The following is a 13,875-nucleotide window of genomic DNA, read 5'->3' on the forward strand; positions in this document are numbered from 1 at the left end:
AGACGCGGGCTGGTCGCAGACCATACTGTATCCTATGCGCCCTACACAGCCAGGAGGCTGGTTGCGGACCACGAGAAGAACGGGAGAAGCTCAGAAGGTCACTTAGCACAGGGTAGTGGAAACCCTTCAGATCCTCCAGAGTTGGAACTAGGCAAGGCAACGAGGAATCTGCAGACTCAGAACACAGGAGAAGACTCTCAGAGGCACGGGTCCCACATTCTGTCATCTGGACCAGACACATCAGGAACACTGGAACACACAGGAAGTCCAAGGGAGGACATAGCCTAGGTGGACTAGCCCCTTGCTGAAGCAAGGACTGAGAGAAGAGGAAGTCCTTTTATAGGACAGGAAACAAGCAACGCCCTGGAGGAGTTCAGATGGGCCACACCTGGCTGGCCCTATAACTGGAGAGAAGAGCTGCAGGCCAACCCCTAGGGAGAAGGGCGGGGCCCAAACCAAGAAGTCCAGGTGAAGACTGAAGCAGGCCTCAGGCAGACCTCGAGGACGTAGAAGGCCTCCCAGGCCACGGAGCAAAACCTGGGCAACCAGATCAGGGGAGGCCCCGGCTACGGAGTGGCCTCCAGAGAAAGGTGAGAGGCCTCCCATAGCTCCAGCTATGAGAGGAATCATAACAAGAAGAGAGAAGTCAGAAGGGAGGTCTGTCAATGCTTTTCTTCAGAGATTTTTCCAGATCTGTTGTTACACACCGAGGAGTAGTCTGAGACAGTACCTGACTGATATACCTCTGGCAAAGACCTAGATAATACCCATCCCACAGACAAGGCCTCAGAGAAGGGAGTACCTGTCTGTTGGGGCATGGAACTGAAGAACGTTTGCACCTCAGGAAATCTTTCTCCCCCAATGGGCTAGAAATCATCATCAGGGCAGCTACCATTGATACAACATCAATATAAGGCTGCTGGCCAGCTGGAAGGACTCAAGCAGGACATCAGCCTGTATCAACACCAATGCTCTTGATGCTGGGGCACCAAAGCTTTGCTTCATCTTGTCCAAGGCCTACTGAATCCTCTTGTACAGCTCCTCCTCAAAGATTGCTGATGCCAACACCAATTGGGAGACAGGAGGAGTGACCACATCTTCCTGGAAAGTCAGAAGTGTATCACTGACAGAAACCTGGACCCCTGGATACTGTTGTGGTTCCTTGGAATGCACAGATGATGAGCTCGCCTCTCCATGGGACCACTTTGGGGATTAAGGGCCACAGCCAGAATGTTTCTGCTCTTGGCATCGTGCACCATTGCAAACTGATGCAGATGCTTCTCACCTATACTCTATGTTCAACAATAGAATTCCTTGATGCTGGAACCAAAAAGGCAAAACTCTTCACCTTCTTTGGGTGGGAGGAGGCAGAAAATATCTGTCTTCATCTTCCTTCTTTTTTCTCAGTATTAAGGGGGTTTGAAGTGCTCTCAATGTCGATGTACCATCATTGTCTGGTGCAGCTCCTGGGTCCATCAAAGTTGATGCCTCTGCCACCAATTTTGATGGACCAGTCCTTCAGTACATGTGATACTTTTCCATTAGCTCCAACTGTGATCAGCATCCCCTATGGGTCATAGTTGCACAATGATGACACCACGGGATGTTATGCGATGCTCCTAGGAACAAGACACATCTCTCATGGAGATCCATGATAAATATGACCCTTTAATACTGGGGAAATCATTTAAAGCTGCTGATCTGCTTATCCATGACTTGACAAAAAAGCAAAATCAAGTGATTGTTTATTTTTTTTATTTATTTCAGCAATTTATAGTCCACAATTCAGAAAATCCTCTGAAAATTACAATAAGCATATGTTGCGCTGGAGGTGGACCCTTGGCCTGGTGCAGGATTGGTATGGCCATCTGGTTGGACCCAGAGAGCGCCTGCCACCAGGAGGCAGAACACATAAGGAGACAGAGGCTAGCTGGAGCTTCATCAATAACAGTCGGGGTTTCCCCAGGTTTAGCCCTTGGGTTCCCAGACCACCTGGACTTAGGTGGGCCTCCGGTGGTCTCCCAGAAAGGTATCGGATAAGTTTGCCCATCACAAGCAAGGCTGTGTGGCTGATTAAGAGTGGGTGAGCTAGACCTGAACTGGAAGCTCCAGAGACCTCGGGAAGGCAACAGTTCAGAGAGGTCCTCTGGATGAGGAAGGCAATGCCTGCAGGTCTAACCACGTGGAGGCCATGGTTGTTGTCCAAGTACATTGATCCAATGGTCACCGAAGGCCAGAAAAGAGTGTCCGAGTGAAGCGCAAGAGTCAGAGCCAGAGTATCAGTCCAAGAGAGGTCAGCCAAAGCAGGGGTCAATACCAGAATCAGTCTGTGCACAGTCGTAACAAGCAAGGGTCGGTTCCAGGCAGCAGACAGTAGAGTGGTCAGGCAGGAGGTGGTCAGTACCAAGAAGTCAGTCCAGATAGGTACTACCTTTGAAGGACACAAGAACAGGAGATGCTGGAACAGGAGACACTTGGAACAGAGGCAAACTATCACAACCAACGGTTGCCGACCTGATTGCCAAGGCAGGGATCAGGGATTTGAGCCCTGCCTTATATATGGAGCCTCAGTGATGTCATCAATGTGCGCCTCCCAGGGATTTCCTGCGCTGCTCCCTTTAACAGTAGAGAGGTCGGCCAGGCGTGTACCTAGGGGCAGGGCCGAGCTGGCCGAAGTCGTGGAGCCCCGACTGGATCTCAGCTGTGAGGCCTGCAGGGACAGAGATGCAGAGAGGCTGTGGTGAGTGACGAGGACACCAGGGGTTCACAGCAGCAGGAAAGCCTGCACTTGTGGAAGGTAACGCCAGGTGAGCAGGCCTGGTCACGGCACCCATGCGGCTGGGATGCACGACAGCATACATAAGATAAATACAAATATAATGATTAAAATGGACAATAAAATCAATACTAGATGACCATAAGCAAATGATTCCCATCAGTACACCAGAACTGGTGCACCACCCAGGCATGACAACAAAAAGAAATTTACAGAAACATCTGAAAACTTTCCATGAAGTTAGCAAGTAGCACATTTAAGACTAATCGGAGACAATTATTTTTCACTCAATGCACAATTAAGCTCTGGAATTTTGTTGCCAGAGGATATGGTTAGTGCAGTTAGTGTAGCTGGGTTCAAAAAAGTTTTGGATAAGTTCTTGGAGGAGAAGTCCATTAACTGCTATTAATCAAGTTTACTTAGGGAATAGCCACTGCTATTAATTGCATCAGTAGCATGGGATCTTCTTAGTGTTTGGGTAATTGCCAGATTCTTGTGGCCTGGATTGGCCTCTGTTGGAAACAGGATGCTGGGCTTGATGAACCCTTGGTCTGACCCAGCATGGCAATTTCTTATGTTCTTATGTTCTTACCTAAGACACTAGAAGGGGAAAGAAAAAAGACCGCAGAGCACTGCAGTGAATGATTCCTGCTCAACTTAAAATAGGAAAATTTCTCCAAAAAGCGAGAGAATGAAGATTTGTGACCAGTGGGTTTCATGGAAGAGACTGAAGAAACTTCAAATGGGTGCATGGCATTATGGCCAGTGACACACAGTTAAAGTTCTAGAAAATTTGACCTAACAATTCCTGACTGGGCTCCATCGGATGAAGTCACCCACATGTACCATCCTGCTTGTCCACAGAAAAAAATAGATATTTGCGTGACTTTACTTGATGTGCTAATACCATCTATGCTGCTATCATAAGATCTTTTCTGTGACTATTTTCTAGTTGGATTATGCTAAAGTGTGAACAGATTGACAAACTGTGTTATTTAAATTTTGCCAATAAAAACCTCCCACACTAACTCTGGGGCAGAAAAACTAAAAACAACTTGCAGAATTGGCTTTATAATTATTTCTCAGTGTTAATGCTGATTGCTACACAGTGAGTGAACTATCCCAGATCGCTTTTAGAGACTGGGAGGAGGGAGGGGGTCACTTTAGCCACATCATTAGGCAAAAGACAAAAAAAAAAAATACAAATCTTGACCAATCTCCCATTTCTCACTGTGTCCATGACAAAACTGTGTGAAAAGTACAAAGATCAAAAAGCAGTATTCAGCTTCAAAATAATACAAACTAGAAACTGATTTTATGTAAAATTACAAATGGTTCATGGCCATTAGGAAGTTATGAAAAATGTTCTTAAGAATTGAGAGAAAATGTAAAGAGTTTATTTCTTACAGAATTTACCTGTGGTTTGTTTAAAAAAAACTAGAATTAATCAATCTGCCAATACATTACTGGGAGTCTTAGGAGCCTATACAAAATCATTTAATGTGCATGTTAAGGGCCTTTGGTGGCATGCTACAGATAAAGAGCTATTCCAGTGAGACCCTTACATCACATAAATGTGTAAGTGCTAAACTTAGCACTTAATTTTATGTAAATGAAGGTACATCATATGCAAATTAAGTTTCACTGGGTCCACAGGTAATAATGTGATGTATTCCGCAGGTGCGCTATTTTCCGTGGAATTGGTAAAGACTGAAAGTTAATACCTGCTTCCCGCCAGGTGCTAACCTTTTTACCAGGTACACTGTCTTGAGAAATTACCTGTGCTAATCATCTCAAAGTAAAGGAAAAATGTTCAGGAGGAATATTTCTATCCCTTCCCCTGAGTAATAACAGCCACTCGAAGTCCCCTCGAACATTTTTTCCCTACCATCAGTGCCTTAGGGATGTGCATTCATTTGAAACAAATGGGTAACATATAACAAATGTGGCCATATTTGTTTCATATATGGCTCTCTGAAATGAAAGGAGGGCTCCCATGAATTAAACCAATAATCTTTGTCCCATGTGTTTGTTTCCCATTTATTTCCATGGCACATTGAAGTCTATGGCTATGCACTGCTGAGAAAAAATAACTATAGCAACCAGCTCTTGCCTGTGTGACCTCACCACATTGTCAGAGTTATGACGGAGCATAGACAGGATATATTATAAAGGAGACTAGTCAGAGGACAACTAACAATACTGCATCTTTTTAACCAACTTTTATTTATTTGTTTCTTTACAGTTTCTTTATTTATTTAAATTATTTATATCCCACATCCTCCAGAGTTCAGGGTGAGTAACAATATTACATGCTTAAAAGCAAGAGTCACATACATAAACAATATACGAGACAAACAAGAGCATTAAAACTCAGTAAACATTAGTCTTTCTAATGACTACATTTAATTGTTAGGATAAGCCTTAAAAAATTCATAGGGAGGGTAGTATGAGCCTAGAGTTTACATGAAACATGCCCAACTGAGGAGGGTGCTTAATTATCTGAAGATGCTAAGGAGAAAGTGGTAGTGAAAAGGTGTGTTTTTAGCACTGTTTTAACATCTTTTATGTTTTTCTAGGAGATATATGTTTTGTGGGAGGGAATTCCAAATATAGGAAGTCTGAGCATTTCCAAGAAGCTCTGTATTTCCTTTCTAGCTGTTGGCAGAGAAGGACATGCTACTAGAAGTCTCTCAGAGTTTTTAAAAAGCATACAAACTTTGGGATTTGGCATTGGTAAAGGGTTGCTTTTGCTCTTCTCTGTGCTATAGTGGTTTCATTACACACACTGTATCCAGAAGAGAGGCAGCGCACTGCTGCCAATTTTGAATTTTTTTTTTTTCACGGGGGAAGGACCTGGTGGGAGACAGTGTGAATATTGCAATTGTGAAGTGCTAGTGACTTTTTTTTTTTTTTATCTCCGTTTAGACACCAGTGAGGTGATGCTCAGAGAAAGACTGAAGATCAAGAGTCGTACCAGGCTGCTAGTCTTTTTTTGTCTCTTAATATTTAACAGTTTTCTGAGTATGGAGTCAGTCAGCACTACTGCACACAGCACAGCACACAAACATTGTATATGTGTCCATGTATATGTGAGACATTGTTCTCCAGTGTATGTTATTTTGAGTGGGGATACAGTTACAGTAGCAGTAAATTAATTTATAATATCCAAATCCCCAGTAGGCAGTGCACGTCAACAAATTCTTTCATGTTAAGAAAACAAGAGAAGGGGATGTTGGCAGGTTTGGTGGGGACAGCAATAAAAAAAAAGGCCATTCTGCACCTAAATTGAACAGTGATTTTTTTTTTAGGTCCAGAACAACAGGAAGGAGGAAGGCAGCTCAATACAGAGGAAATTGAAATTTAGAGAGAATGTGCATTAGCAGGGCAGGGGGAGCAGAAGTGCAATGCCTGGAGCCAGCAGTGTGCTTCTCTTTGGTTCCTGCTTCTGAGATAGTGAAGGCAGTATTTATTTGCACTAACCAATTTAAAGGAAGAATCTTGTCTGGGACTCTGAATCAGAGGATATTGAAGAGTGTAGTAACCAAAGATGAATTTTTGGAGTCTTAGTCAATAGCATCTTTGCCTCCAGTGAGATGATGGGAGAGAGATGATACTGATGATGTTAAGATCAACACCCAGGAAGAGCAGAAAGCACAGGCACAGAGTGTGAGCATGCCCTGGCATTTTTCCTCTGTGTCCACCCTCTAGCGTCATCTCTGGTGCCAACATCAACAGCAGCCCTGAAGGATGAAAGAGAAGGGATTACAGAAGAAATCCCTAATTCTGGAGGCACTTTAAAATAAGGGAGGTACCACTCTTTTTTCTCAGTGCATTCACTGTTGGAAAATATCAGTCAAGGTGAAGCATGTGTGGCATCTGAGAAATGCTAGTTGTGCAGTATCAGCCTGCAGAAGGAGTACCTGCTTAGCTAGCATGGGCATTAGGGGAGGGTAGGCATTACGAGGCCCGGGGACACCTCTCACTTCAAGTAAAGCCTGAAGAAAGGGATTGAAAGAGGGAGATTTTTCCATAAACTGATCCCATGGCCACTTCCAGCAGTCAGGTGGCAGCACAGCAATCCCCAGTCATGCGTTCGAAGTGGCAATCCACCATAGAGGAAATGGGGTGATGTTTCATAGCACTGTCCTGGGGCAAGAGGCAGGCAGCATCTAAAAGAATTGATGGGAAAACCCACAAATTTGGAGCCCAAAAGAGTCTGCAGTGTTTTGCCAATAGATTTTGAAGGCAAAGAAGAAATGAAGAAAACAAATAAAAACATTTTTCATTTGAAACGGCCCAAAACACCACGAGGCAAAAAGAACATGCCTAGTGACCCTTTAATGTGATGGTGGTCCCAACCTCAAGGGACCGCTATCACCTTAAAAGGCTGCTGGCCCCCCCAAAAAACATTGCGTGCCAAAATGGGGGAAGTTGAATGGGTGTTAGTGTTGACTCCCGGTTCAATTCAGGGCTGCCATTCGAGGCAGTCCCGATTCCCCAAAGTAAAAAATAGAAAAAAGAGCCTGCACTATAGTGGCCTGGGCTCCCCCATCCCATCAAAAATAGTATCCTAGTACCCAGCTCCCCCACCCCACGAAAGGACCAAATACAAATAATAGGGTCCGGCCCCCCAGCCCCGATCTCCCCTCCCAACATCCTCTAACACCTTTAGAAGTAGTAGAAGGTCCCATGTTGGGGCCAGGGTGTACCCTTGCACCTGGCCTGGTCAGCACCATTTTCCAAAATGGCACCGACCTGACCTTGCCCCAGCCATATGACTGAGCCAAAGTCTGGGGATTGGTCCTCAGCCATGTAGCGCCGACCAGGCTGGGTGCAAGGATGTGCCCTAGCTCTGATATGGGTCCCTCTTATAATTCTAAGGGTTTGGGGGTGCAGAAAGAGGGTTGGGATTTGGGGCCTGGACCCTATTATTTGTATTTTGACCTTTCCGGTGGGTTTGGGGAGCCGAGGGTCAGGACTCTATTGGTGACTTTTGGGTAGGGAGCTCAGAGCTGTGTGCTGCACAGGCTCTTTTTCTATTTTTTTTTAACTTTTGTGGAGTGGGGTCACTGGGTTGAGCCACGGGTCAGCACTGATTCCCTCTAAACTTTCCTGTTTGGCTTCTCGACTTTCTTTTTATTTTTGCTTGTTCTTTAAATGTTAGGTAGGAGCCTCAGGACCCGCATTAGGTTCCCGGGCCTTCCGCCTCACATTTACTGCTTTTCAAAAAGGTGTAGATATTTTAGCGCAAGCTGACCATTTTCCTCGGTCGGCCATGATAAAATATTTTGCATCAGATTGCCTAGTAATGACCTTCTTTACATGCATTTGCATTATTCATGCATGCAAACCACATGCAAAGAAGAGCATTGTAATAGGGAGAGAACCTGGGCAGGGAGATGGAAAATATTGTGTATATCGCACATGCAATATATGCTGTTAATGCATGTTAGAGCACTACTATGACCTGATACATCTCCCTGTAAGTTTTGTACCTGAGGCAATAGAAGGTGTTCACAAGGGGGCGGATTTTCAGAGCCCTGCTCGCGTAAATCCGCCCAAACCGGGCGGATTTACGCGAGCAGGGGCCCTGTGCGCACGGTAAGCCTATTTTACATAGGCCTACCGGCGCGCGCAGACCCCGGGACTCGCGCTTACGTCCCGGGGTTTTCGGAGGGGGGCGTGGTCGGGGGGCGGGCCCGGTCGTCGCGGCGTTTCGGGGGGCGTGTCGGGAGCGTTTTGGGGCGGGTACGGGGGCGTGGCTAAGGCCCGGGGCGGTCCGGGGGCGTGGCCCGCGCCCCTCCTTACCCGCCCCACAGGTCGCGGCCCCGGCGCGCAGGAGGCCCGCTGGCGCGCGGGGATTTACGTCTCCCTCCGGGAGGCGTAAATCCCCCGACAAAGGTAAGGGGGGGGGTTTAGACAGGGCCGGGCGGGTGGGGTTAGGTAGGGGGAAGGGGGGGAAGGTTGAGGGGAGGGCAAAGGAAAGTTCCCTCCGAGGCCGCTCCGATTTCGGAGCGGCCTTGGAGGGAACGGGTTAGGCAGCGCGGCTCGGCGCGCGCCGGCTATACAAAATCAATAGCCTTGCGCGCGCGATCCAGGGATTTTAGTGGATACGCGCGGCTCCGCGCGTATCTACTAAAATCCAGCGTACTTTTGCTTGAGTCTGATGCGCAAGCAAAAGTAGGCTGATCGCGCTTCTTTTAAAATCTACCCCAAGGAGCAGGCCTGACTTCCCTGGTTCATAGCCCAATGCTCTAATCAGTAACCACTAGACTACTCCTCCACTACAGATCTGCTTTTAAATACTAATGACTTTGGGAATTACCAGCTTCAGACAAATCTGAACTGGTGATCTGCAAGGAAAGACTCTTTGAGTATCTCTATGTCAGAGCACCAGATCATCCAATGTAAAATGTAGATGCCCATCTGCAGGCAGTTACAATAAACATATATACAAGTTCATTATTATTAAAATAAAACACACACATACACGCATACCAATTGTGATCCTACAGTTTAATGACCCTGTAAGTTAGCAGCTTGGAACAGACCTATTTCTGCCGAGCCAAACACTTGCTCACATACCCCATAGAGCCACTTCATCTTAGGAGGCATACAAAAACATGCATGGCTTAGGCGTATTTTTGAAACACAGTATCAATTTAGAAAACATGATAAAAACTCATCTGCTCATGAACACCCTGATTAGTTAATGGAAGGCTCAGTATGTGCATGACAAATACTTAGTTCATCAAATTCCATGTTGTTCTGTCAGTTTAAAACAGATCATAAAAATAGTTTAGGCCTTGCCTCCGATTCCAAATAAAGATTCCAGTTCCAAGTTCCTTGGCAAGCTCCAAGTGCAATTGGATGGACTTTAATGTTGGATAGAAAACTGTATTGCTTTCCTCCTTTATTTTTTATTTTTTCTTGTACTCAAAATAATGTTCTGCTATCTATTTGTCCCACATGATCTTCAGTTTGTGCTCTTTAGAATCTCAGTGAACCTGAAACCAAAGATAGGCTCTCCAGAGGCTCCCAGTGCTGAGTAGTCCATTCCATAGAAATTAAGTCCCAAAATAATTGTACTTCTCCACCTGGATTCAGGATCCAACATCTGAACACAAGCTCATACCCAAGGAAGTGGAGGATTTGGAACAGGATGTTGAGAAGTTACATAGTCAAAAGTAATGAGGCTGAAGCTGTCCACAACTGCAGCCAACTGATTAAACTCCTTCTTCCCAGTCTCATAGGCGGAGGGATCACCTATATAAATTTTCAGCATGGCTTGGTATAAATCTTCATCTACATGAGAAGGTGTGAACCAATTCCTGTTGTTTCTGGCCCCCCCATCCCCCAGATGGCTCCAGACTTCAACCATAAAGCCATCAAGCATCTCATTTTTAACTGTTTGCACCATGGCATTCGAAAGCTTCTCTATTCATCCTCAATGCCAAAAATACTCTCAAAATCTTGGTAGGACTAGCCATCAAACAGAATTCGAGGGTACTATGAGGGTGCTTTTAGAATTTTTCTTTATCTCTTTTATACAGCTTTGGTCGGCATCATGAAGTTCCGTTACCTGGTTCACCTCCCTTCCTTGTTTTTTTCTCTTGCAGCCAGACTGGTGACAGCAGTGGCAATTTGTTCCAAACATTTTAGCAATGTCATAACCTTGGCTGTTCCAAGGTAGATGTATCCCAGCGTGCTTCCCAGGAAGCACAGCTCTTGTGCTTTCTTAGGACATTAAGTTTTCTGCTCCAGTCCAATGTCTTTAGATTTGGGATCTGTGACCACTGGTCTTCAATCGTGTACTGGACTATCTAAAGGGTGAGTCCTTACTTTCAGGAGTTTAGAAGTGGCTTTCTTAGAGTCTGTTTTTGATAGAGTTGCACCAGTCAGTTGACAAGCTACAGCCAAGCAGAGTATAGCACAGAGACACTTCATATTACTCAATGGCTATACCAAACTGAGGACGACAATGATGAATGCCAATGCCACTGCAGTGTTGGCATCTCGCTCTTGTTACTTCCTAGAGATGTGAATCGGAACCAGAATCGGTTCTGATTCCGGTTCCGATTCACATCATGTTTTTTTTTTCATCCGGCCTCATCGCGGTTTTGTTTATAGGCTGCGCCCGAGCCGATAAACAAAAAACCCGCGCCGATGGCCTTTGCCCTTACCATGTGACAGGGTATCCGTGCCATTGGCCGGCCCCTGTCACATGGTAGGAGCACTGGATGGCCCGCGCCATTTTTGATTAGTGGCAGCCGATGGCCCGGGAGCGAGAGATCGCTCCCGGGACCCCCACTGGATCACCAGGTATCTGTAAAAGTTTTTTGGGGGGGGGGGGGGGGGGGGGAAGCTAAGGGATTAGTTTTAAAGGGTCGGGGTGGGTTTAGGGGTTATTTTTGTGTGCCGTTTTTCCCCGCCCTCCCCCAAAACGATAAGAGAACCCCCACGATCAATTTCATGGGGTTTTCCTATCGTTTTGGGGGAGTCCCCGATTTCTGACAATTTTGAAAATATCGTACGATATTTTCAATCGTCCGAAGCCCGATTCACATCCCTATTACTTCCGTTATCCCTGCATTTCCATTGATCCTTGTTTAATCATGTGGTGAGATCTATCCTATCCCAGGCAAAAGGTGGCTGAAGGTCCTTCTTCCTATGAACCAAATGGAGGTACTCTACAAAATAAATGAACCAATCAAAACAAAATGTTTCCTCTGCTCACCCAATATATTTCTCCAAATGACAGTGCAAACCTCATCATCTCAAGTGACAGCACCAAACACACAAGCACAACCTGGAGTGACAGCACCTCCCCCTTACCCTCTACACTGCCAGTACAACCCTATCCCCTGCCTACTGGGTGACAGGACTCCCCTGAACCCACCCAAATGCCCACCCAAAAGTAAGCTCTAATCAACTGATCCCTTTCCATTCCCCTAAATTAAGTCTTACCTTTTTGAGGCTCCCACAGTTTATAGGCTAGGCGGATGTCAGATTCCTCCTACCCACATTGCTGCTAGCCACTAAATGATACTACTATGGGTATTTCATCACTATTACGTGGTAGGGTAAAGTGCCCCTAGCAGCATCATTCAACAGCCAGAAGCAGTGAGAGCAGGAAGGTTCTGACATCTCTCCCATCTGTGAACAGTGGAACCCTCCAGAATGGTAAGACTTGTTTCAGAGGAGTGGTTTATAAGTGCTTTTACGAGACAGGATTGGAGGGTCTCAAGGGGTTTTGTTCCTGCCTTTGAATAGCAAAATACTGTTTTGTGATACATATGCACGTACGTAGATACACTATAATTGCAATGTATTTATTTGTGAACGTGCTAACATTTTTGCATAGCACATGAACTGCTGTTTTACCATGCATATTAAAGGTTTAGTTAGGTGCATGCTAAAAATATTACCTGAGTATTATTGGATAGGCTTGTTAGAAGCTGCTGTACTAGGTTTGTGAAGTAATTCACAAAAATTAATTACTACTATTGAACTGAAAATCATTGCAAATGAACTCAAATAGCGAATCGGCATTAGCAAAATTTTGTGAAAAATGTTGTAAAAAGAAACATCTTCTTGAAAAAATGTAATTATGCCTTGAGGAGTTGTTTTTTGGTGACAAAGTCTGTGATTTCAGGCAAACTTTATCACAAGAAAGATTTTGCTAACTGATTTGCATATTATTTTAATGGGTCATTTTTGCAAAAAAAAAAAAAAATCAACGGCTAAGTACAGTGGCCTCTTACTCTGCTTAATTGGTTATTTAATTTCAGAGCTGACAGATGGCCTGTAATCTGGCCCAAGGCACACAGCATTATGCTTCCAATAAATGAAATAGCAATGAAATAATAAGCAATCAAATTCTCTGGAATGATGTAAAAATGCAAACAATTGTGACAATGTCTCCAAATTGAATAGTATCCTGAAAACTGCAAAGTTTACACACGTGCTTTTCTGGAGAACCTGCTTGGGTTTAATGTGATCAGAAAGCAATTGCTTCCTTCAACCCTTAGTTTTTTCTGCAGGGAAAGTACACAGAAATCAAGTTCCTTTCTTTTTCTTTTTACTGTTATTTCTGCATTATGAATAGGACTTCAGCAATCTTGTAATCTGATGCATTTTACAGGACCTGCACGCACACAGGAACTTATATAACAGAGCTGAAAGTTTGTTATAGGAGATAAAAATACAATCTAGATTATGCAAGCAGGAAGGATGATTTTTCTGTTGCTGACCATGCCAAATTTCAGCGAGTTACATGCGGAAAATTTATTTTAGCTGGATGTCTGAACATTGCCTTCTCTCAATGTATTTATTTATTTATTTATTTATTTATTGTTTACTTATTTATTTACAGGGTTTTTTTTATACTGGTATTTGTGGGTATATCATATCGGTTTACAGAGAACTTAACGGAATTACAATAAACAAGGGAGGGGAGAACAGGGTCAAGGGACATGGAACGCTGTACCCAAAAGAACAAAGAGAAGTAACTTTATCTATAGGGGAGATAGAATAAAGTACAATTGTAATGTACAAATAAGATAAATAAGATATAGTTCTGTACAAAGGGTATACGTGGAAGATGGAAAAGGGGAGGGGAAGGAGTGGACAGAAAATCAAGGGGAATGGTGAGGGGGGGGAGGGAGGAAGACAAAGTCTATTCTGGGTTAAGCCTGCTTGAAAAGCCATGTCTTAAGTTTCTTTTTGAATTTTTGTGTACATGGTTCTAAGCAGAGGTCGGGGGGCATGGAGTTCCAGAGGGTGGGGGCCTGCGATGGAGAAAGCTCGTTGTTTAGTGGAGATGAAATGAGTGGTCTTAGGGGAGGGAGTAAATAGGCAGCCTCTGTAGGCGGTTCTGGTGGGTCGGTCGGTCGGTCAGTCGGAGGAGAGGAAGTGGAGAGAGTTTCTAGCTACTGGATGTTGTGAGAATGTACTTTTTTGTGGATCATGCTGAGGATTTTGTAGGTTATGCGTGAGGATATGGGGAGCCAATGAAGTTCCTTGAGTACAGGAGTAATATGGTTGGATTTGCGGGTGTTGGTAAGAATTCTGGCTGCTGCATTTTGTAGCATCTG

General features: G+C 44.7%; 1 pseudogene; it reads right to left on the reverse strand.

Annotated features, from left to right (window-relative positions):
* Positions 1 to 9,555: 9,555 nt before the first annotated feature.
* LOC115083297 lies at positions 9,556 to 10,726 on the reverse strand (annotated as a pseudogene).
* Between the last annotated feature and the right edge of the window lie 3,149 nt (positions 10,727 to 13,875).

The sequence above is a fragment of the Rhinatrema bivittatum genome, chromosome 2 (assembly GCF_901001135.1).
Source record: "Rhinatrema bivittatum chromosome 2, aRhiBiv1.1, whole genome shotgun sequence".
Lineage (NCBI taxonomy): Eukaryota > Metazoa > Chordata > Amphibia > Gymnophiona > Rhinatrematidae > Rhinatrema > Rhinatrema bivittatum.